The sequence below is a fragment of the Oryx dammah genome, unplaced genomic scaffold (genome assembly GCF_014754425.2).
Source record: "Oryx dammah isolate SB20612 unplaced genomic scaffold, SCBI_Odam_1.1 HiC_scaffold_2, whole genome shotgun sequence".
NCBI lineage: Eukaryota > Metazoa > Chordata > Mammalia > Artiodactyla > Bovidae > Oryx > Oryx dammah.
Window position 1 is genome coordinate 16023852 of NW_024070186.1, and position 25636 is coordinate 16049487.

Consider the following 25636-nt stretch of genomic DNA (forward strand, 5'->3'; position numbering starts at 1 on the left):
CAACAATGCTCATGTTGTTTCTAGAAGCATCTCTTACATGCATCTAGCTCTTTCCATTTCCACAGCAACCAACCCTTCCTGCCACCTTGGACCTGATGACTGTGAGAGTTCCTGACTGGAGCTGCAGACACAAACCTTCCCGATGCTCTCCTCTCTGCAGCTAGAACAGTCTACTGGTGACAACTGAGAGGAATGGGATGGGTGGGAGGGAGGGAGGCTCAGGAGGGAGGGGGCAGATGTACACTTGCGGCTGGTTCACCTTGTTTTGCAGCAAAAACCAGTGCAACATTGCAAAGCAACTATCTTCCAATTAAAAATAAATTAAAAATATTTTAAAAAGAAAAGGCAAATGTGTTCATGCCTCAATGTGCTTGAAACCTCCAAAGCCACCTTGCCCGCACCTTACTCTCTGGTGCCCCTCTTGCTTCTAGAACTCGGCCCTGTGATGGGAGACTGGCTGCAGCCCAGGCCATGAGGCCTATCCTTCTCCTACTGTGTTTCAGTAACTGCTAAGTGAAGTATTTATCCTTAGATTTTCCCCCTGCCTGGGCAACCCAGCCCCCACCTCTGCCCCCATCCTTTGTTGGCCAAGCCAACTTTTTGGTTATTCATCCATCAGGACCAGTTTCAACACCTTTCTGAGATTGTCCCCAGCCGCACCAATAACGTGCTTCCTACTCACCTGTCTGTGATACCTGCACAGCTTACCAAGTCTCTTCACATGCTACCCTCCTCTCGTGTTTCAGCTCTAGCCTGTCACCGTGTCTTGTCCTCTGACTTTGGTGATTAACACATCACAGGCATTTAGTAAGTATCTATTCCGTGAAGGAATAAAAGGGTGGGGTTGAGAGAATTACATGGGACACTGACTGCATGTGGCTTATACTCAGCTCATACAAAAACAGATGAAAGTGAAAGCGAAACTGTTAGTTGCTCAGTTGTGTCTGATTCTTTGCGACCCCACTGACTGTAGCCCAGTCAGGCTGCTGGGTTGCCCAGGCAGGCTTCTCTGTCCATGGGATTCTCCAGGGAAGAATACTGGAGTGGGTTGCCATGCCCTTCTCCAGGAGATCTTCCCGACCTAGGGATCGAACTTGGGTCTCCTGAATTGCAAGCAGATTCTTTGCCATCTTAACCACCAGGGAAGCCCCCAAACAAGTAGTTGGACTATTTTAGAGTCTTTGTATGACATCGGGTAGGATTTGTCCTTCTGCATTTGGCTTATTTTACTCTGCATAATGTTCTCCGGGTTCATCTATTTTGGCACATATGGTAGGATTTCCTTCTTTTTTTAAGGCTCACAGTAGAATGGTGGTCTCCAGAAGGGTGGAAGGAGGGTATATGGGGGTTATAGTCAAAGGTATGACTCAGATTGTAAAGAATCTGCCTGCAATGCAGGAGACCCAGGTTTGATCCCTGGGTCAGGAAGATCCCCTAGAGGAGGAAATGACAGCCTACTCCAGTATTATTGCCTGGAGAACGCCATGGACAGAGTTGCCTGGTGGGCTATAGTCTATGGGATTGCAAAGAGTTGGACATGACTGAACCACTAACACTTTCACTTCACTTCACTTCAAAGGTATATGATATCTCTTATATGCAAGAGTCTGAAATAAATGATACAAATGTACTTATTTACAACACGGAAATAGCTGCACAGACTTAGAGCATGAACAATGGTTACCAGTGGGGAGGAGTTGATGAGGGGAGGGGTAGACTGGAAGTTTGGGATGGACATGTACACACTGCTATATTTAAAACAGATAACCAACAAGGCCCTACTGTATAGCACAGGGAACTATGTTACATATACTGTAAGAACCTAAATTTGAGAGAGTTTGGAAAAAGAATAGATGCAAAGTGTGTGTATAGGTGAATCATTTTGCTGTATACCCGAAACTGACAAAACATGGTTAATCAACTGTCCTCCAATATAAAATAAAAAATGCACAAAGTTTTGGTTACACAAGATGAATGAGTCTCAGAGCTCCACTGAACAGCCCATAGTTAATGATTCGGTAGTGTTTACTTAAATGTTTGTAAGAGGGTAGATTTTTTGTGAAGTACTATACTCTTGCCTGGAAAATCCCATGGACGGAGGAGCCTGGTAGGCTGCAGTCCCTGGGGTCGCTAAGAGTTGGACACAACTGAACGACTTCACTTTCACTTTTCAGTTTAATGCATTGGAGAAGGAAATGGCAACCCACTCCAGTGTTCTTGCCTGGAAAATCCCAGGGACAGAGGAGCCTAGTGGGCTGCCGTCTATGGGGTCGCACAGAGTTGGACTGACTGAAGTGACTTAGCAGTAGCAGCAGCAGCAAGAGGGCAAGAGGAAACCATTGAAAATGGTGGGTGTGTTCATGGCATTGATTATACTGATGGGCTTGTGTGTGTACTGTTTATCTCCAAACACTAAGTGAAAGTGAAAAGTGAAGTCGCTCAGTCGTGTCCAACTCTGTGCGACCCCAGAGACGACAGCCCACCAGGCTCCCCCGTCCCTGGGATTCTCCAGGCAAGAACACTGGAGTGGGTTGCCATTAAATATATACAGCTTTTTTGTAAGTTGAGTCTGCCTCAATCAAATTTCTTATAAACAGGTCATGGTATTGTTACCGTGAAGAGTGGTGACAGCAAGCCCCAGGGTCTGGATGTGGGGCCATCCGGGCCTCGGGGTTCAGCGGGTACGTGAAGGTTGCAGAAGGACTGAGTTTCTTGGGGCTTCTCCTCTAAGAGAAGAGTCAGGGCCTGCGGTATCTCCGTTGCCCTGATGATGTGGTTCAGCTCATAGCTGGACGCAGTTCCTTGTCCCTCATGGGAAATGTCACCTTGCTTTACATCAAAGTGTGTGCCAGCCACTGCTCAGGGTGACACTGGGGCCTTGCAGGCATGGGTGCTGGGAAGGGGCCCCATCCTCAGAGGAGGCTGTCTCAGGCTCCAGTGAAGGGCTGACCTGCTTACCCTCAGATGACTGTGAGGCCAGTGGGAGGCTGGGACAGCTGGAGCCACTGAATCAGGAAGGCTGACATTCACTTTTAGGAAATTTAAAAACACATTGTAGGACATTGTTTAAAGATGCCCCACAATTCTGTTTGGTTGACTAGTAGGAATAATTCTCCCTGATCTTGGACAGATGTCTTACATTCTCTCACTCTCAGTTTCCTCATCTATAGTGTGTGCTAAGTCACTTCAGGCGTGTCCGACTCGTTGTGACCCCATGGACTGTAGCCCACCAGGCTCCTCAGTCCATGGGATTCTCCAGGCAAGTATACTAGAGTGAGATGCCATTTCCTTCTCCAGGGGATCTTCCTGACCCAGAGATCAAACCCCTGTCTCCAGCACTGGCAGGTGGATTCTTTACCATGGATCCACCTGGGAAGCCCCACAAAAGATCAGCACTGACTCAAAAGCTGTGCAGCAAGAAAGAGCCTGGCTGCACATCCGGCAGTAAAAGAGGCAAAGACACACAGGGAAGCATTGTGAAGGAAGCCCAGAGCAGGGACTTGGGGCTGGGCCTTGGCTGCATTTCTTTCTGAGCCCTGAGTTCTCATAACTTTGGAAGAGAAATACTGAACTCTGGGAGAAGCAGATGCAAGTTTGGCATCATGTGTCTACTTAGATGCTGAAATTCTACATTTAGCTAGCTGTTTTCCTTGCTTAGATGTGTGGCTGTTTTATTTTCACCAATGTTGATTTGTGTTATCTTACTGCAAGCTTTATTTTCTTGGGCTCCAAAATCACTGTGGATGGTGAATGCAGCCATGAAATTAAAAGAGGCTTGCTCCTTGGGAGAAGAATTATGACAAACCTAGACAGAATATTGAAAAAGCAGAAACATTACTTTGCTGACCAAGTTCTATATAGTCATAACTATGGTTTTTCCAGTAGTCAGGTATGGATGTGAGCGTTGGACCATAAAGAAGGCTGAGCACCAAAGAATCAATGCTTTTGAACTGTGGTGTTGGAGAAAACTCTTGAGAATCCCTTGGGCTGTAATGAGATCAAACCAGTCAATCCTAAAGGAAATCAGCCCTGAATATTCATTGGAAGGACTGACGCTGAAGCTCCAATACTTGGTCACCTGATGTCAAGAGCTGACTCATTGGGAAAGACCTTGACTCTTGGAAAGATTGAGGGCAGAGAGGCCTACAGAGGATGAGGTCGTTCGATGGCATCATTGACTCTATGGACATGAGCTTGAGCAAACTCCAGGAAATACTGAAGGACAGGGAAGCCTGGCATACCACAATCTACAGGGTCGCAAAGAGCTGGACACAACTAAGTAACTGAACAACACCTACAAGCTTATTCTATGAAAGACTGCCTAGGAGGTAGGCGATCATGTGGAATCTGCCCGTTTATCTCTGGCCTTCAGCAAATACGTCTCCTCCCTCCTCTGCTTCTGTGTTTTCAGTTTTCTTCACTGTTTTACCTTCTTATATAAAATTTAAAAGAATTTTGTTAGACACATAATTTAAACATAAATTTAGATATGTATATTAAATATATCATTGTTCTAATTCAAACAACTCTTCTGATAAATTAGAACCAATTCATGTTTAAGCAAAATGTGAGTTTCCCACCAAATCCTAACCACTTTTTCTCTTATCTCCAGATTCCCTCATGAGCTTTCACTTCCCTTCAACCAAAGTCATGTTTGACTACTTCTCTCTTTCTCTTCCTCTTTCTTCTTCTGCTAGCTACCTATTCACCTACTTATCTACATGAACAGTTTTTTGTCATTAATTCAATATTGTAATCATCTTTCAGCATCATTTCATACACATCATTTTGAAGACAATTGCATTCTTGCTCACAAAACTAATGTAACTTATTTCCATTGTTAGTATTGCTTTTAACGGTTATGAAGCTTCAGTGAATAACCTCATACACCATACCTTTGCTCACTTATACTGCTGTTTCTCTAGCTTGGGAATGGCTTCACTCTAACAGAGAACGTGCAGAGTTAAAAATTTGGAATAGAAACATTTTTCATCCCTCTAACCTGGGCTGGTGTAAGCTTCCTTCTCAGGAGAAGTGGACAGAAAATTTCGAATCCCATTTTCCCCAGAGAGAGACTTCTGAGGGTTCCAACTCTGTAGGGATCTCAGTTTTTTGCTCATCACTTCACAGGGTCAAAAGGTTACATCTCTTGGCTCAGCTTGAGTTTAGTCCCTAGGCTCCAATTCCTGGGCTATAAGCTGTATCCATTGCCCCTATTGGCTACTCATTTTACTAATCTGCTTAGAATTTCCCTTCATTTCTGTCACATGGAAACTTCTCCTTTGAGATTGTTGGGTATTTAAAACAAAGAATTTTAAATTATATTTTATACAGAATTTCTCTTTGATTTTGTACAGCATGTGGTAGAACTATACTATAACTCTCCTATTTTGACAGGCTACCTCAATACCAGACCACCTGACCTGCCTCTTGAGAAATCTGTATGCAGGTCAGGAAGCAACAGTTAGAACTGGACATAGAACAGCAGATTGGTTCCAAATAGGGAAAGGAGAACATCAAGGCTGCATATTGTCACCCTGCTTATTTAACTTATATGTAGAGTACATCATGAGAAACGCGGGGCTGCATGAAGCATAAGCTGGAATCAAGATTGCTGGGAGAAATATCAATAACCTCAGATATGCAGATGACACCACCCTTATGGCAGAAAGTGAAGAAAAACTAAAGAGCCTCTTGATGAAAGTGAAAGAGGAGAGTGAAAAAGTTGGCTTAAAATTCAGCATTCAAAAAACGAAGATCATGGCATCCGGTCCCATCACTTCATGTCAAATAAATGGGGAAACAGTGGAAACAGTGGCTGACTTTATTTTGGGGAGCTGCAAAATCACTGCAAATGGTGACTGCAGCCATGAAATTAAAAGACGCTTGCTCCTTGGAAGAAAAGTTATGACAAACTTAGATAGCATATTAAAAAGCAGAGACATTACCTCACCAACAAAGATCCATCTAGTCAAAGCTATGGTTTTTCCAGTAGTCATGTATTGATGTGAGAGTTGGACTATAATGAAAGCTGAGCAATGAAGAATTGATGCTTTTGAACTGTGGTGTTGGAGAAGACTCTTGAGAGTCCCTTGGACAGCAAGGAGATCCAGCCAGTCCATCCTAAAGGAAATCAGTCCTGAATATTCATTGGAAGGACTGATGCTGAAGCTGAAGTTCCAATACTTTGGCCACCTGATGCAAAGAACTGACTCACTGGAAAAGACCCTGATGCTGGGAAAGATTAAAGGTGGGAGGAGAAGGGGACAGAGGATGATATGGTTGGATAGCATCACCGACTCATGGACATGAGTTTGAGTGAATTCCAGGAGATGGTGATGGACAGGGAGGCCTGGTGTGCTGCAATCCATGGGGTCGCAAAGAGTCAGACACGACTGAGTGACTGAACTGAACTAAACTGAACAGTCAATAGCCGAATAAGACTCTTGAGAGTCCCTTGGACAGCAAGGAGAGCAAAGCAGTCAATCCCAAAGGAAATCAACCCTGAATATTCATTGGAAGGACTGATGTTGAAGCTGAAGCTCCAATACTTTGGCCACCTGATATGAAGAGTTGAATCATTGGAAAAGACCCTGATGCTGGAAAATTTTGAGGGAAGGAGGAGAAGAGGTTGACAGAGGGCGAGATGGTTGGATGGACATGACTCAATGGACTAACTCAATGCACGTGAATTTGAACAAACTTCGGGAGATAGTGATGGACAGGGACGACTGGTGGGGTTGCAAAGAATCAGAAATGAAAGCACGCATGAGTATCATCCTTACTGTTATGTATGCAAGCCAAACTTGCTAGAGATTAGACTGTTTTACTGGTCTTTGTGAAGAATTAGCCTTTGCTTTTATTGATTAACCTGCTAACTTTTAAAGAGGGTGTTATTTTTCTCTAATTATTTCTGTTAATTCTTCCCTTTAGGTTTACTTAATGTTTAGTTGTTTTGACTTCTTTAGTTGAATGCTTGCCACATTTATTTTCAATCTCTATAGTTTTCCAATAAAGCCATAATTGTTCTTTGAATTACTGATTTTCTACATCTTATCAGCGTTGATAACTAGTGTTCACATGGCAATTACCTTTTTACCACGGGAGCTATTCAGCAAACTTCTCTTAAGATTGCCAACTGACTAGACTCTTTGGGGGTGTTCATTTAGAGTATTTGACATTGTGATCAGAAGTCATGCTAATGTAAGATTTCTACTGTTTGGAAAATAGTGAAATTTCTTTCTTTCTTTGTTTTTTTTTTTTGTAGACAGTTTTTCTTTTTGATGTGAGGGAAAAAAGATGGAGAAAGTAGACTCAGTAAATGGGGGATCTATGGAAAGAAGAACAGGAAGCCCTGAGAAGACAAGCACATCAAGTTCACCTCCTGGTGGGCACTGGCAGGTGTGGAGAGAGAATTTCCAGAAGGAAATTTATGCCACAAGCTCAAATGTCAGTGTCATTGCAGGAAGTGAGGGAGAGCCCAGGGCTCAGCTCTTTCCTTCTCACTCATTTCTTCTGAGCTGCAAGTTCTCAGTTCACCCCAGTGTTTCCTGGTACTGGGCACTGTAGGTGGGTACAGATTGCAGTCCGGTGAAGGGCTGGCACTTGCTTTTTCCAGGTACATGCTTTTTCCAGGGTCACTTTCCCCACTGTGTTCCCAGCCTTGTTGTAGTTGGAAGACTGAAGAGCCAGGAACTAAACATTCATGCAACACAAACCCATGTTGCAGGCAATGTGTGTGCTGAGCTGGACTCTGTCAGTTGCTATGTGCTGCATCTTAACACAGCAGCAAGTGATGCTTTTCGTGGACATCAAGGCTCTGCAGCTTTCTGAAGGTCAAGAATAAGTCCAGCATAGACTTGGAGAGATAGCACGGTGTCACAGAAATCTTGAGAGTCAGACCAGCTTGGGCTCCCAAGCACAGCCACTGTGCAGTAGCAGTGTGACCTGCTGAGAGTCCTGACCTGGTTTTCCACATGTAAGGAGCTGAATCTCATAGAAGGTATGCAAGGAGTCCATGGCCTGGCTTGTGGGAGGACTCAGCACCTTCCTAGCAGCATCAACAAGACTTTCCTGACAGATGAGTCCCCCCGACCTCTCTGTAACACCCAGAACTTGTGGCAGTCCTGTCCTCTGGAAGATCTCTTGCATCCAGGCCACGCCTTCCTGTCCCTACAGCTGCTTCTCCTGTGCCCTTGCCAGCACTGCCAGCTCCTCAGTCTTCTAAAGGCACACTCTATCGATGATTCGCCCAGGTCCTCCTCCCTTCCCCTCCAGGCTCTCCTCTCCACTCTTCTTTCCCATTGTGTTGGGGGACTCCTAAAATGATATCTATCATTCAGATTTGCCCCGAGATCCAGCACCTCATTTCCAATTTCCTTTTGGCAACTCCATCCTGCAGTCGGGGACAAGCCTCCACCTGCTTTCCTGGGCTGGAAACCTCTGAGTCAGATGTGCATAACCTCTTCCTCCTCACGTGTTTCACATTCACTCAACTGTGCCATGCTATCAGGCCTCGTTCTGCAGCGGCTCACGTCAGCCGTGGCATCCGCCGTCTCTTTTCTGCTCCTGTTATCGTGTCTGCGATTCAGGCTCTCGGTACCTTGCAAGTGGACCCGGGCAACCGCCTTCTCATCGTCACCTCCAGGTTTCTCCCTTTCTTCCATCCCAATTCATTGCGGTCAGGTGAATCTTTATGAAATATGGCTCTGATTTCATCGGTTCCTTGCTCATGTGTTTTTAGTGGGTTCCTATTGCCTACAAAAAAATTAAAAAGGCCATAGCCTCCCATTCAGGTGTTCTGGATTGGAACCCCTCCATTGAGTCCAAGCCTCTCTACCGTTACTTTCTTCTAGTGTCTGATTCCAGCTTCAGACTCCTTGTTCTATCCAACCATTTCAAGCCCTTTTCATCTGTGCCCTCGTCCTCACCCTTCTGTCAGTCTAGCATCCTTCCCCCAGCTCTCCACTTTCTTCACTTTCTCCCTTCCTCCTGTAAGTCACTCTCCAGTTACCCCCTCATGAAGAGATCTCCTTCCTTGGGTCCTGCACAGAATTCATCTTGCACTTCATGGAAGATGTCAGATTGTAGAGAAAAGACAATGCACTTGGAAGCTGGTCACATTTAGGTTTTTTAAAATTATTTTTTTGGAGTATTTACAATTTTATGTTAGTTTGAGGTGTACTGCTGCTGCTGCTGCTAAGTCGCTTCAATCGTGTTTGACTCTGTGCGACCCCATAGACAGCAGCCCACCCGGTTCCTCCGTCCCTGGGATTCTCCAGGCAAGAAGACTGGAGTGGGTTGCCATTTCCTTCTCTAATGCGTGCATGCATGCTAAGTCACTTCAGATAGCAGCCCACCAGGCTCCTCTGTCCACGGGATTCTCCAGGCAAGAGTTCTGGAGTAGGTTGCCATTTCCTTCTCCTACAGCACAGTAAATTAGCTATGCATATACATACAGCCACTCTTTTTAAGATTCTATTCCCATAGAGATCACTGCAGAGTACTTAATAGAGCTCCCTGTGTTACACAGCAGGCTTTTATTAGTTATCCATTTTATATATAGTACTGTGTATATGTCAATCCCAATCTCCCAATTTATCCCTCTCCCAACTTTCCTCCTTGGTAATCATATTTGTTTTCTACATCTGCAAATCTATTTCTGTTTAATAAATGGATTTATTTGTACCATATTTAGTTTTGTAACCCAATTTTGCCACTATTTTCTGTGGGAACTTAGGAAAGTTGCTTTTCTTCACTGAATCTATTTATTCACTAACAAAACACTGTTATTTCACAGTGTTGTTGAAGGAACGAAAGAAAGAAATGAAAGAGTACCCAGCATGTTAGTATCTTTCCCTCACGGAATCTTTTATTTCTTACTTGACACTGTCATTCAAAGATATCCTGGTCTCCTCTAAGTCAAAGTACGCATGCAAATGGTTTATTCCACCGCTCGCCACATGCTCAATAAACACAAATTGCTTTGTTGTGGATTTTGCTATTGCTGGAATATAAGCTCTGTAACTGTGAAGGTTGCCCTTTATTTCCTGTGGCTAAATTAGAGAAAAATTAAACCTTACTTGAAAAATGGAAAACTTTGGTAATGGTCATGTATGCATTGATATTTTAAAATTTGAATATTTGTATTTGAATTTCTAACCTTAACTCTGCCTAAAGTTCTTGAAGTCTATTTTCCTCACAAGTCACTGGGGATGATAATGAGCCCAAGTTCACCTGTATCATCATAGCATAAAATCATAGATAGGTCATAATCAAAGAGTGATTGAGTGTTTTGCTAGAATTACATAATTACATAATAGTCATGAATTATTTGAATGGAAATGTCAATGTTTGTAAGTGCAAAGATGTTTTTCCCTGCTACACCAAATATTTCTCATTCTTCTAAATTCTCTGATTCCTAATGGCTAGAAGAGAAAGTTCTAACCAAGTTACTCTTTGCTGTAAACATATGTATTATCTCAATGTTATTATCTCATTGTATTTTCTGGTTTAAAATACCAAGAACTTGAGGTGAAAGCTGTTGGTTTTTTTTTTTTTTTTTTAAATGTGATGTCCCCTTTTGTTCAACCTGCTATCCAGAACTCAAGGCAGCAGCCTCAAACCATTTTTGAGGTTGTGGTTGGCAGAATGATGACCCTCCAAAGCAGTCTTTGTCCTAATGCCTGGACTCTGAGGACATATCATTTCACATGGCAAAGCTGAATTGAGGTTGTAGATGGAATCAAGATTGCTAATCAGTTTATCTTCAAATAGAAAGTCTACCCCAGATTATCCAAGTGGATCAATGTAATCACAAGGATACTTAAACCTGGAAGATAGAGTCAAAGAAGTTGTAACAATGGATGCAAGGCCAGAGTGATATGATATTGTTTTTGAAGATGGAGGAATCAGGCCATGAGCTAAGGGATGCATATGTCTTCTAGAACCTGTAAAAGAAAACCAAACAGATTCCCCTCAGAACTTCTAGAAGGGGTTCAGCTCTGCTGACACCTTGATTTTAGTCCAGTGAAAGCCTGACCTCTAAGATAGTATATTTATGTTGCTTTAGATCACTAAATTTGAGGTCATTTGTTTTACCAGCATTAGAAAACTAATGCAGGTTTGATACCAGACATGTGGTGCTAATGTAAAAAGCATGTATTTAAAAAACAAACTATAAATGGCCTTGGAATTGGGCAGCGGGCAGAAACCAGAAGAATTTTGAGGAGCACGGTACATTGTTCACAGAAATATGGATGTTTACAGAAATAAGGATGTTAAAGTCTGCCAGTAAGGGCTCAGAAGAGAGTGAGGAATGTAGTAGCAAAAAAACGTTGAAGCATCATAAACAGACTGATGGTAGAAATGAGTGTAAAAGGTTCTGCTGGTGAGGACTCAGAAAGAGATGAGGAGCATATTACTGGACACTGGAGGAAAGGAGACGCTTGTTATAGACCAGCAGAAAGCTTGATGAAATTGTGTTCCACAGTTGTGTGAAAAGAACTTGTAAAGAATGAGCCTGGAGAATTAGCTGAGGAGATTTACAAGCAAAGTGTTGAAGGGGAAGTCTGATTTCTTCTTGCTGCTTAAAGTAAAATTCAAGGTGAATGATACAGATTAAGAAAAAATGTTAAAAGAAAAGAAATCAGGCTTTAGCCTTTTTGGAAAATCCTAACATTATCCACAATGTAAAAAAAAAAAAAAAGTGCTAAAATTAGGAGATTTGTCATCAGGAAAGGCTGACAGCAGGCTCTAGAGAAAAAGTTGAGGGTGTGGCTATGTAATCTTTTCCTAAAATCTTCAAGAAATCAAAAGATTGGCGTGTAAAGTCACAAAAGATTTCTTTGAAGACTTTATGAGTGTGACTCACAGATCCTCTAGAAAATCAGAGCGTATCTTAGGAAGCTGGGAGCATTGTCCCATGGCTATCTCAGCAGAAGCCAAAAGCAGAGACAGGATTATCTAGGGAAGACTTGTGGAAGAGCCTTCTGTCTCATGGAATAAATGCCCATGATATATATGAGAGATCCACAAAGTTTTTGAGAACTTTATATGTGGAAAAACACTGCAAGTTTAGACTAAAAGTGCCAGTTTGGAGAGAGTATGAAACCTAAATAACCAAACAACAAACAACAAAAAACTATTGGTCTTGTAAAAGCTTACAGGCAAGAAACAAGCTTATAAAACTACTCATGTTACTTTTCATGAAAAAAGGAAAGATGCACAGGATGTGAAGCCACAAGCTCAGAGGGTGGAATTAAGAGCCACAGGAATGATTCCAGCTGGGCTTCCCTGGTGGCTCAGATGCTAAAAATTCTGCCTGAAATGTGGGAGAGCTGGGTTTGATCCCTAGGTCAGAAAGATGCCCTGGAGAAGGAAATGGCAACCCACTCCAGTATTCTTGCCTGGAGAATCCCATGGACAGAGGAGCCTGGTGAACTACAGTCCCTGGGGTTGCAAAAAGTCGGACATCACTGAGCAACTAACACACACACACACACACACACACACACACGGGATGATTCTGAGGTGCTGATGCCTTGTGAGATTTGTCTGTCTCTTGTTGCTGCTTTTATTCTTCCCATTTTCACTGAACTGAATGTCTATAACTGGTATCTTATGTTTACCTTATCATTGTATATTGGGAGCAGATAAATGGTTTTCTAGTTTCTGTAGATGGGAAGGAATTTTGTTCCTGGATGAATTATGCCGACCCTTTGTGACCCCATGGACTGTAGCCCTCCAGGTATCTCTGTTCACAGGATCCTACAGGCAAAAATACTGGAGTGGGTTGCCATTTCCTACTCCAGGGAATCTTCCCGACCCAGGGATCAAACCTGTGTCTCTTGTCTCCTGCCTTGGCAGGTGGGTTCTTTACCACTATCTCCACCTGGGAAACCCATGCTCAAGCCTCACCAATACCTAATTTAGATGATGAAATTTGGGACTTTTGGCCTGATGAGATTTAGATAAGATTATGAACTCTTAGCTGATTTTGTGTTGAGTTGAGACCTTTAGGAACATATTTGTTTTTCTCTTCTGACTTACTTTACTCTGTATTAGCCTCTAGGTTCATCCATGTCTCTTCAAATGACCCAGTTTCTTTTCTTGAAAAATGGTGTAGATGATCTTATTTGCAAAGCAGAAATAGAGAAAAAATGTATGGATACCAAGGGAGAAAGGGAATGATGGGAGGAATTGGGAAATTGGGATTGACATAAATACACTGTTGATACTCTGTATGAAACAGGTAACTTAAAAAAGCAGATAACTACTGAGAACCTACTGTATAGCACAAAGAACTCTACTTGATGTTCTGTGGTAACCTAAATGAGAAGGAGATCCAAAAGCTATTGTACAGCTGATTCACTTTGCTGTACAATAGAAACTAACATTGTAACACACTGTAACACATTGAAACATCATAACACAACTATACTCCAGTGAAAATTAACTTTTAAAAAGTGAGGCTGTGTGATACTAGATTAAGGATCATGGTAAAAGTCAAGTAAAAGAATTTAGATTTCATTCTGTATAAAGCAAGACGTTTCTGTAAAGTACAGCAATAGACAGGAATGGGATCTGCAAAGCCAATGGAATTTTCAAATAAACAACCCTCTGTATCCAGACCTCAGTTCCAAACTTAGAAAACAACACTCATTATTTAAAAGGAAGTGGCTGTAGTGTTTATCTCAGACTCTTAGATGATTAGACTCTTTCCTAAGCGTTTCCTTTGTCTAAAACAAGTGCCCTGGTCCAAGGGCACTGACCATCTCATGTAATATAAGCCAAAGACTTTGTGACTCTCAAAGAAGGAACATAGTGTGATTTTGCTAACAACCATAAGTGAGAATCTGGAAGTCAGGAGTGTGGACTTTGAGCTTCAGGTTCCTCATATAGATGCTCCTGAGTTTCGGGTAAACTGTCTCACTGGTGTTTTATCACTTCATGAATGATGTGTTTTGCAAACTTTCCTATCATGCCTTCCTGGATGTGCCTCTAGTTGATTCTTAGAACTGTAGTCAAATGTATTACAGATCTTGTATTAATCACATGAATGGAAATAGGGGTCCCCAGGATGTTTTTCACTCTGCTCCTCCCTGCCCCTACCTTTAACGACCTTGTCTGTTTTTGTACCTGTAATTGCCTCCACCAGGCTAATAGCTCTCAGATCTCCAGTTTTGGTCCAGGCATATAACCTTCTGCTGAATCTCCATCTCAAGACTAGAAGATGTCCTTCAAATTCAAGCTGCCCCCAACATGCACATTCAACTTTCATGTGAAACCTGCTCTCACTTTTATCCCCTGACTCCCCCATGAGTTCTCCATTCACAGAATAGCCCAAGTTAGAATGTTATCTTAATCACTTTTTCTTTTAACATAGTTTGTTCAATCAACCCCCAAGTACTGTTAATTCTGGCTCTTAAATCTCTCCCAATTCCACACTTCTTTCTCATCACCATTGCCTTAGTTCACGTCTTCAACATCTCTCTCTTTTATATTAAAATATAGTTGATGTATCATACCATATAAGTTACATGTGTACAATTTAGTGATTCACAATTTGTAAAGGCTATACTCCTTGTATAGTTATTGTAAAATATTGGCTATATTCCCTGTGTTGTACAATATACCCTTGTAGCTTATTTTATGGGGAAGGAAATGGCAACCCACTCCAGTACTCTTGCCTGGAAAATCCTATGGACGGAGGAGCCTGGTAGGCTACAGTCCATGGGGTCGCTAAGAGTTGGACACGACTGAGCTTTCACTTTTCACTTTCATGCTTTTGAGAAGGAAATGGCAACCCACTCTAGTGTTCTTGCCTGGAGAATCTCAGGGACAGAGGAGCCTGGTGGGCTGCCGTCTATGGGGTCACACAGAGTCGGACACGACTGAAGTGCCTTAGCAGCAGCAGCGGCTTATTTTATACATAATAGTTTGCATGTTGGTCTTCATCATCTCTTGCCTGGACCACTGCTATAGACTAACAAACAATCAGTAAATATCAGCCATCAACTAACCAGCAGTCCCCCAGCCCACTCCACCAGCTGCTCATTCCTGTCCGCTTCCGTTCTTGGTTCCGGTGGGGTGGTCTGTCAGTCCTGACTCTGAACACATAGATGTAGAGATGACATTTTCTTGATAACTTTTGTGTCTTGAGTCTTTATGTTGGATGGCAGGGCTAAAAGACACAAGCCCACGGAATACAGAGAGTCATCCTTCCTGGCAAAGGTGGGAGGATAATAAAGTGGGCAGAGCTGACATAGAGAGGCCCCAGGTGCTAAGATCGCCATTTTTGCTGAGTCTTGGTTCTTCCCTCCAGCGTGAGTTCACCATTTCCTGCAATACTTTCACTTGTGTGTCTGTCACAACTGTTATCATTGCTATCTCCTGTCATTTCTAAACAGTCCTTTGATTTCCCATCTCTAGCAGAGACTCGATGGACATGAGTTTGATCAAGGTCCAGGAGCTGGTGATGGACAGGGAAGCCTGGCGCGCTGCAGTCCATGGGGTTGCAAAGAGTCGGACACGACTGAGCGGCGGAACTGAACAGAGTAGAGAAAGTTCTAGCTCACTGGCAGGGCAAGTGCCCTTCCTCTCTGACCTCTGACTTCCTCTCTGCCGTGGGGTCCTTTAACATCCCCGGCTAAGGCTATCCAGTGAAGAAAAACAAGCCGATTATGGTTTTCTGAGCACTTGTTCTCTTGCATCTGAGCATTTGTCAATGACTCCTCCCCTTGTCTGCCAGGCCCCTTCCTAAACTAACGCCCTGCTCCCCTGCCTGGGGAGCCCTGAGCCCCTTTCTCTGTTGGAAAACAGTTATTTCTTCAGATCCCAGCTCGAATTTTCGTTGGGAAATTTCCGTTGGCCAGCCACCCCCTACTAGTCCCTCAGAGAAAATTAATTATTCTTACTCTGTATAATCTCATTGCATTTCCTTCTTTTGTTGTAGTTCTCACATTGTAAGTTAAATTGTTTGCTTAGCTGCCCAGTTTCCTTAGGGAAATGTAGATTCCTTGAAGCTTCGACTGTGCTTCTTCCAGCACAATGCTTGGCATGAGTGGGCACTCAGCAAACATCTATTAACTTGAGAATTTCATTTGAAAAGAAGGTAACGAGAGAGATCTGAGATTAGGCACAACTCCTATGAATGCATGTGACTCCAGCTGATCAGAACTTTTTTTCCTAGGTGCTCTCAAGGGCAATGTCTGCTAATGCATCTTGTAATTTTTCTGAGGATTAGAGTCATTGAGCTGTAGTTCCCCAAATCTGCCATGTGAAAACTGGGACATCCATCAGGGTCAGTCTCCTATCAGCCTGTCCACCCACTGGGAGCTCTCAAGTAACCAGAGGGGTCTGCTCTGGGCTGACCAGTGTCCCTCCACATTTATATATTGAAGTCCTAACCCCTAGTGCCCTAGCACATGACTATTCGGAATTAGGCTCTGCCAAGAGGTAAAAGAGGTCCCTGAGCTGGGCTCTAGTCCAATCTGAGGGATGTGCTTCTAAGAAGAGGCAATCAGGAAAGAGATATATACAGAGGGATGACCGTGTGAAGACCCTGAGACAATAGTGTCGCATGCCAAGGAGAGGTGTGTCAGCAGAAACCAACCCCACCAACACCTTGATCTTAGACTTCCAGCCTCCAGGCCTGCGACAGAATAAATGTGTGTTGTTTCAGCCCCTTGATCTGTGGTATTTTGCTATGGCAGCTCCTGTTGAATAGCATAGGTGCCTTCTGGCTTCACCTCAGTTGCAGGATGCTGGGCAGAAACTGGATCAGCTTGGAGTGATGAACATGTTTCAGAAGTTCAGATTTTCCTGAACCCACACATGCTCTGAGCTTTCAGCCCTTGGACTGTTCATTCTGTTATTCTGGTTTAGCAATAGCTAGTGTTCTTGCCAGGAGAATCCCAGGGACGGAGGAGCCTGGTAGGCTGCCGTCTATGGGATCGCACAGAGTCGGACACGACTGAAGTGACTTAGCAGCAGCAGCAGCAGCGCTGTCTTTAGTGGGCTTCTTTTATGGGTAGATGTGGCTAGAATACATTTTCTCATAAAATCTTGTCCACAAATTCTATGGCATAGATTCTATTATTGATCTCAGTGTAGAGATAAGGAAAAGGAGATTCAAATACAGTCAGTGGCTTGCCTTGGGGCCTCTTAAGTAGCAGAGCTGAAATTCAAACTGGATGTGAACTTTTGGGCCCTTAAAGGATGGCAAATACCAATTCTCCTTGAAATTCAACCCAGAAGGAAGACTGATATTGACTGAACTATGCTGTGCTTGGTCGCTTCAGTCCTGTCTGACCCTTTTGTGACCCCATGGACTGTAGCCTGCCAGGCTCCTCTGTCCATGGGACTTCCCAGGTAATAATACTGAAGTAGGTTGCCATTTCCTTCTCCAGGGAATCTTCCCAACCCACAGATTGAACCTGCATCTCCTGTGTCTCCTACATTGCAGGCAGATTCTTTACCTGCTGAGCCATCAGGGAAGCCTGGTATTGACTAATTATCTTTTTTGTTCTGTTATCTCTTATCCACGTATCACCCCCTTTTCTTGCTCCTCATACATTTATTGGCTTTCTCTACATGTCAGCACAAACTCATCTATCTTTCCTGAATTTTCTTCTTTTTTGGCAGCACCACACAGGCTTGTGGGATCTCAGTTTCCTGACTAGGGATTGGACTCAGGCCACAGTAGTGAAGAGCAGAGTCCTAACCTCTAGGCCGCCAGGGAACCAGTGGACTTTCTTCTCAACGACTGTGGCTGTGTAAAAACCAATGTCATTCTCAGAGCTTTCCACAAGTACTCATTCTCCACTTCTGTCTTTCAGACGTAACTTTCATCCGAGTGTGTCACATTTCGGAAACTCTCCTAGAACACTGTTCTGGTTTGGGGTGTTTTCTTTGCCTTGCAGCTGTGGTTCTGACAGTCTCTGTTAATCCCAGAAGCAGGAGTCATCCTGGATGTTTTGAGTGTTCTGTGCTTCTTTCACTCATGTGGGGCTGTTTGTATCAGCCTCTTTTCCTTCTGAGCCTTTTCTTCCAGTATCCCCGATGGTGGTCTCACTGTTACCTTTTCTCTAAGTTTTCATGACATCTTTGTCAACATTCAGAAAACTAAGATCATGGCATCTGGTCCCATCACTCCATGGCAAATAGATGGGAAGACAGTGGAAACAGTGTCAGACTTTATTTTTTATTTTTATTTTTGGCTCCAAAATCACTGCAGATGGTGATTGCAGCCATGAAATTAAAAGATGCTTACTCCTTGGAAGGAAAGTTATGACCAACCTAGATAGCATATTAAAAAGCAGAGACATTTCTTTGCCAACAAAGGTCTGTCTAGTCAAGGCTATGGTTTTTCCAGTAGTCATGTATGGATGTGAGAGGTGGACTGTGAAGAAAGCAGAGCACCGAAGAATTGATGCTTTTGAACTGTGGTGTTGGAGAAGACTCTTGAGAGTCCCTTGGACTGCAAGGAGATCCAACCAGTCCATCCTAAAGGAGATCAGTCCAGGGTGTTCATTGGAAGGACTGATGCTGAAGCTGAAACTCCAATACTTTGGGCACCTCATGTGAGTGCTGACTCATTGGAAAAGACTCTGATGCTGGGAGAGATAGGGGGCAGGAAGGAAAGGGGATGACAGAGGATGAGATGGCTGGATGGCATCACTGACTCGATGGGCATTAGTTTGGGTAAACTCCGGGAGTTGGTGATGGACAGGGAGGCCTGGAGTGCTGCGATTCTGGGGTCACAAAAAATCGGATACAACTGAGCGACTGAAATGAACTGAACTGAACAGAACTGTCTTCTAATCCTTTTGTAACCACACTTGTGGTCATTTGTAGCTTATGTCCAGGGGAAAGTTGCCAAGTTCTAATGGGTCTGTCTGCCCAATGTTTCTGACACCCATGCCATGGACCCTCCTCATTCTGGCCCTGGAAAACTGTTGCCAACAGTATAACTTCAAATTTCTTCCTTTGCAACTACTTTCCCCATAAACATTGCCTCTTTAGTTGAACCACACTGGCGTTTGCCTCACCATGCTCTCTCCTGCCCTAGGAAGCTTGCTCATGCTGTTTTCTCTACTTGGAATGCTGAAGTGCTGCGTCACTTCAGCCGTGTCCAACTCTTTGCAACCCCATGGACTACAACCCACCAGGTTCTTCTGCCAATGGGATTCTCCAGGCAAGGATACTGGAGTGGGTTCCCATGCCCTCCTCCAGGGGATCTTCCTGATCCAGGGATTGAAACTCCATCTCCTGTGGCTTCCTCATTACAGGTGGACTCTTTACTGCAGAGCCAGCTGGGAAGCCCCCTTTGCTTGGAATGCTTTTGCCAGACATCCTCAGACTATTGGCTTCCCCACGTGTTAGGGTTTGAATTGCGTCCCCCCAAAAGTCATGTGTTGACGTCTTCACCCCCAGTGCTTCAGAAGGTGACCTTACCAGAAATAGGATCATTGCAGATGTAATTAGTTGAGAAGAGGTTATACTGGAGTAGGCCAGGCTCTTAATCCGATACAGCTGATGTCTTTATAAAAAGGGGGACATTTGTGACAGCGGATGAAGAATATGTAGTTCATATATAAATGGACTATCACTCAGCCATTGAGAAGAATGAAATATGCCACTTGCAGCAGCATGGATGGACCTAGAGACCGTCATGCTGTGTGAAGTAAGTCAGAGAAGGAGAAATATTGTGTGACATCCCTTATATGTGGAATCAAAAATGGAATGATACAAATGCACTTCCAAAAGAAAAGGGGACTCACAAACTTAAGAACAAACTTACGGTTGCTGGGGGTGGGAGAAGGATAGGGGAAGAGATAGGGAGTTTGGGGTCTACATGTACCCATTGCTATATTTAAAATGGATAACTAGGAAGGACCTACTGTTGCACAGGGATCTCTGCTCAATATTAGGTAGCAGCCTGGGTGGGAGGGGAGTTTGGGGGAGAATGGAGACATGTGTATGTATGGCTGAGTCCCTTCACTGTTCACCTGAAGCTATCACAACTTTCTTAACTTTACTATGCTTTAGAATAGAATAACTTTTTCAAATAAAAAGGACACATTTGGACAGAGACAGAGGCACACAGGGAAATGCCATGTGAAGATGGAGGCAGAGGTCAAAGCCAAGTTGTTTTCAGTCGCTGAGTAGTACCCGGCTCTTTGAGACCCCACAGACTGTAATCTGCCAGGCTCCTCTGTCCATGGGATTCTCCAGGCAGGAGTACGGGAGTGGGTTGCCATTCCCTTCTCCAGAGGATCTTCCCCACCCAGGGCTCGAGCCTGGATCTCCCACTTTGCAGGCAGATTCTTTACCATCTGAGCCACCAGGGAAGTTCTCAACTTCCAAAAGCCAAGGGGTCCCCACAATTGCCAGCAAACCACCAGAAATGAGGGGAGAGCCTGGAACAGATTCTGCCTCACAGCCCTCCAGAGGAACTAACCCTGTGACCCCTTGATTTTGACCTCCAGCCCCAGGCTGAGAGAATAGATTCTGTTGGTGAAGCCACCCAGTTTGTGGCACTGTTACAACCCCCGGGGACTGAATACACCATTGACACATTCTGTCCAACTTCTGCTGCTCAATCATGACCATGATGATAAGAATTTATTCAATGTCTGTCTTTCCCATTAGCTTTTAAAGACTGTAAATGCATTAAGACATGAGGAGCTTTCCTCATAGATCAGTTGGTAAATCATCTGCCTGCAATGCAGGAGACCTGGGTTCAATTCCTGGTTCGGGAAGATCCCCTGGAGAAGGAAATGGCAACCCACTCCAGTATACTTGCCTGGAGAATCCCATGGACGGAGGAGCCTGACAGGCTACCGTCCACGGGATCACAGGAGTCGGACACAGCTGAGCGACTAAACCACCACCACCACCATAAGTGCAAGATAACATGTGGTGTCAAAGTATTAAGAGAACTTGTTATGCCCAAGTCGCAAAATCTCCCAATGACCACCAGGGAGCCGGTATCCGATGCAAAAGCAAGAGAGTTTTTATTACCAAGCTCGAGCTGGGGCTCTCACTGTTACCGACGCAGCGGCTAAGGAGAGGAGCCCCGAGTTTTGGGTTACACTGCTTATATAGGGAATATTCAGGTGAAAGGGTAACAACGGAGGTGTTCAGGCTGAAGGACTACTAATTGGTTACCCTCTTCTATAAGGTTGTGTGTAGATTTCTGATTGGTTTTTTCACTTACACGGTGAATCATTAAATCACAAACGTAAATCATCACTTCCAAGGTAAAGCACAAATGTAAATCATTACTTTCAAGGTAAATCACAGATGTAAATCATTACTTCCAAGGTAAATCACAAATCCTTGAACTTAAAGTCAGGAGGTTTAACCTAAGGGCTGATTGGCTCGTGCATAGTGGAGCAAGTTTAGGCAATATCTAAAGTCTAAGTCTGTTTATCCGGTACCTTTGCAAAAATGGAGTTCTTTTACAAGATGGAGTAGCTCAGGCTCTACAAACTCAGTGCTCAGCATAGTGTCTGCTTAATAGTTAGTGTATGAGATAAAAAAGGAAGGAAAAAAGTGAATGGGAGAAAAGTCAACAAAAATTATGAACTAGTTAAGTTTTCTTCCTTTGAATTAGGAGAAACGTTATCATATTTGAATTGAAAGGTTTCTGTTCAGTCCTGCTCAGAGATCTACAGGTTTCCACAGAAGCAAAGTTTGAGAACCACTACTCTAAACCAAGTATGGCATTGCTCAGAAGGTAAAGGAAAATGCCTACAATGTAGGAGACCCTGGCTCAATCCTGCGTTGAGAATACCCCCTGGAGAAGGGAATGGCTACCCACTCCAATATTCTTGCCTGGAGAATTCCATGAACTGAGGAGCTTGATGAGTTGTACAAGTCCATGGGGTCACAAAGAGCCACACGCGACTCTCCAGAGCAAATGTCCTGCTTGCTGTTGCTCAGTCAGTTGTGTCTGACCCTTTGCAGCCCCGTGGGTCACAGCATGCCAGTGCAGTCTTCCTTGTCCTTCACCACCTCCCAGGGTTTGCTCAAACTCATGTCTATTGAGTTGATGAGGCCATCCAACCATCTCATCCTCTGTTTCCCTCTTCTCCTGCCCTTAATCTTCCCCAGCATCAGGGTCTTTCCCAGTGAGTCAGCTCTTTGCATCAGGTGGCCGAAGGATTGGCGCTTCATCCTCAACATCAGTTCTTCCAATGAATATTCAGGGTTGATTTCCTTTAGTATTGATTGGTTTGATGTCCTTGCAGTTTAAGGGACTCTAGAGTTTTATCCAGCACCACAGTTTGAAAGCACCCGTTCTTTGGCGCTCAGCCTTCTTTATGGTCCTGCTCTCACATCCGTACATGACTACTAGAAAAACCATAGCTTTGACTACACAGACCTTTGTCGGCAAAGTAATGTCTCTGCTTTTTAATATGCTGTCTAGGCTGTTCATAACTTTTCTTCCAAGGATCAGGCATCTTTTAATTTCATGGCTGCAGTCGTATACTGTTCACTTTCCCCCAGTTCTCTTCATTTTCATGTCTCTCTCCACCCTGCTCCTTCTGCCTGGAGTTTTCATGACCCCTGTTTTCCATATCCGAAGTCTCCCCATCCCTCGGAACTTAGCGTACTCCATCAGGAGCTCCTTGGTGTCCTGTTTCAGTGGGTCTCAGATCTCTCTGGTCCCTAACACACTTGAGCTGTGTGCACACCACCAGCAGAAGGAGAAGTTGGAAAACGTGGACCCAGCTATGTATTTAGAGGCAGAGCTTGGTAAATGGTTTATGCAGTCTCTCACAGCTCTTTCCAGATGATTATGGTGTGTCTTCATGAAGGGGTTTCTCACCATGGTTGATGCAGTCTTTCTCTTCTGAAGCTCCCAGATATGGCAAGTCCCTGTATGTGAACAAGTTCCATTCCAAGAGTGCATCTGTAAGTCCAGTTTGTTTTTAAGTCCAACAAAGTTAGCCCAGGTACCCAGCTAACACAATTGGCTATATATTAATAGTACTGTATTCCAATAGGTTTATAATACTTCTCACACAAATAATACATAAAAACAAACACAAAAGTAAGTAAAACATTTTTAATCTTACAGTGGAGTACCTTGAAAATACAGTAGTATAGTGTAGCAGCTGGCATACAGGGGCTGGCATCAAGTGAACAGGCAGGAAGTGACTTTTTGGAGAACCATGTTCCCTAATGATTGCTATATTATGATATATTATGCTATGCTACATTTTATTACCTTTGTTTACATTATATTGTATTATATGCATCTGCTGGGCTGTCAGTCAGGGTGCATTGCACCCGTTGGCCACAAGGAGGCACATTTCCCAAGCTGTTCCAGTCATCTGCTGCCATTTCCTCAGTACAGATATACTGCAACATGTTAGGCTCTCCTCTGAAGCTGAGACTGTTGGAATCCTTCCTTGGAATTTTCTAAACCAACCACTGAGGGTAGAGTCGGGTTGAATAAATTTTCCTTCTTTGGGTTCATGAAGTGGAAAAATATTGGTCTGGGATTATAGCAATGACTTTCCTGCCATGGGAAGAAAGTTTACTTGCAGACAGAGCCCAGGGAACCCCATCAGGTATGATGGAGTAGGATTGTTCTGGAAGTGTTGCTTCTTGATTCTGGCTCCTAGGTACACAAGCTAAATAACAGGAGTCTCCCATACTCTACTTTGCTCAAAAGTCACAGTATGAGTTAGGGTTCTCCGGAGAGTCAGAGAAATAGGAGATTAGTTCATTGATTGAAATTGGCTCACATCATTATTGAGGCTGCAAAGCCTCAAGATTTTCAGTTAGCAAGCTGGGGATGCAGGCTCCCCAGGTGGCACTAGTGGTAAAGAACCCACCTGTCAATGCAGGAGATGAAAGAGACTCATGTTTGATCCCTGGGTCAGGGAAGATCCCCTGGAGGAGAGCATGGCAACCCATTTCAGTATTCTTGCCTGGAGGATCCCATGAAGACAGGAGCCTGGTGGACTATGGTCCATAGGGTAGCAAAGAGTCGGACACAACTGAAGTGACTAAGCATGCGTGCAAGCTGGGGATACAGAAGATTCAATAACATCAGTTTCAGTCTTAAGGCAGGCAGGCTTGAGATTCAGAAAGAGTCAGTGATCCAGTTTGAGTCTAAAGGCAGGAAAAAGACCAGTGTCTCAGCCTCAGGGTAGTCAGGCAGGGGGAATTCACTCTTACTCAGCCTTTTGGTTCTATTTAGAGATTCAAATAACACATTAGCAGTTAGGCAGGAGAATTCTCTTACTCAGGAGAGGGCCAGACTTTGTTTTATTCAGGCCTTCAACTGACTGAATGAGGCTCACCTACATAGGGGAGGGCAATCTGCTTTATGCAGTCTGTCTATTCAGATGTTCATCTCATCTGCAAATGCCCTCACAGACACACCCAGGATAGTGACTGAGCAAATATCTAGGTACCCTGTGGCCCAGTCAAATTGACATATAAAATTAAACATCAAAAGTCCAACCCTTGTCAACTTGGCACTCATAAACATCTCAAAATTAATTTAATCTTGAAATATAAATACACATATACATACATTCATAGCAAAACAAGGAGGAGATACTCATAACAATCATAATTTTCATTTCTGTAACTGGTTGCATGGTTATAGCTGGTATTTATAACTACCTTCATCGACTATCCATTTCATAGTCCCTTTGCCTTCAGCAAGCACCTCAGCTGACTGTGGTTCTTTAGCTGGGGGTGGGGGTTAATCCGCACTTTCATTCCTGAAGGGTCTGGGCCATTAGAAGTCCTGCCTGGATGGGGCTGTTGAAGCTTCCCATTGGTCTTCAACACAGGCCTTGGTGATACTAAGAGATCCCCAAAGGGATCTTTGGTATTTGACATGGACTCTTCCTTCCCTCCATCATGGAGCAGCGGCCCAATTTCCCCCAGGTAGTCAGGATCAGTCACCCCCGCCAGCACAGTGACTGCCCCCTCTGCCTCTTGATTCAGATGAATGAAGAGCCCAAAGTGGCTGTCATGCCACAGCCTTAGCTTCTGGTTCAATGGGCTTGTTCATCTCCTGGTGGAAGGGACATAAAGTTGAATCAAGTTAAATTTACCAACATGGACTCATCAAGTAGAGGTTCTGCATTTAGTGTTCCAGCTCAAGGAGTTATCAAGGCCTTTTCATTTCTTTTCTCAGTTGATTGGCTGAAACATGGATCAGAAAATGAACCACATTGAATATGTTAGACGTGCTCAACATATTTTGGTTTAACCCTTTGGAAAGGATTGAAAGCTATTCAAAACCATTAATTTGCAAATAAACATTGTAGACTTTTCTCTTTAGTATTTTCATTTTTTAGTTTATTCTTTTGATTTTTCTAGGTGCCAAATTTAACAGTTTGTAATTATGCCTCCCTCCATTGCAAAGTGATCTTTTTATTTCTCTAACTTCATGGATCAACATTTCCAAGTCATACCTAATAATAGTGTTCCTGGTGAGTATCACTGCCACATTTCTTGAACTTTAAACAAAGGACCTGAAGTGGTTCCCCAACTTTCTTTAAATATATAATTGTAGTTCACTACACATAACATAAAATTTCCATCTTAACCATTTTAATGTTTACAGTATAGAGGTATTAAGAACATTCACCTT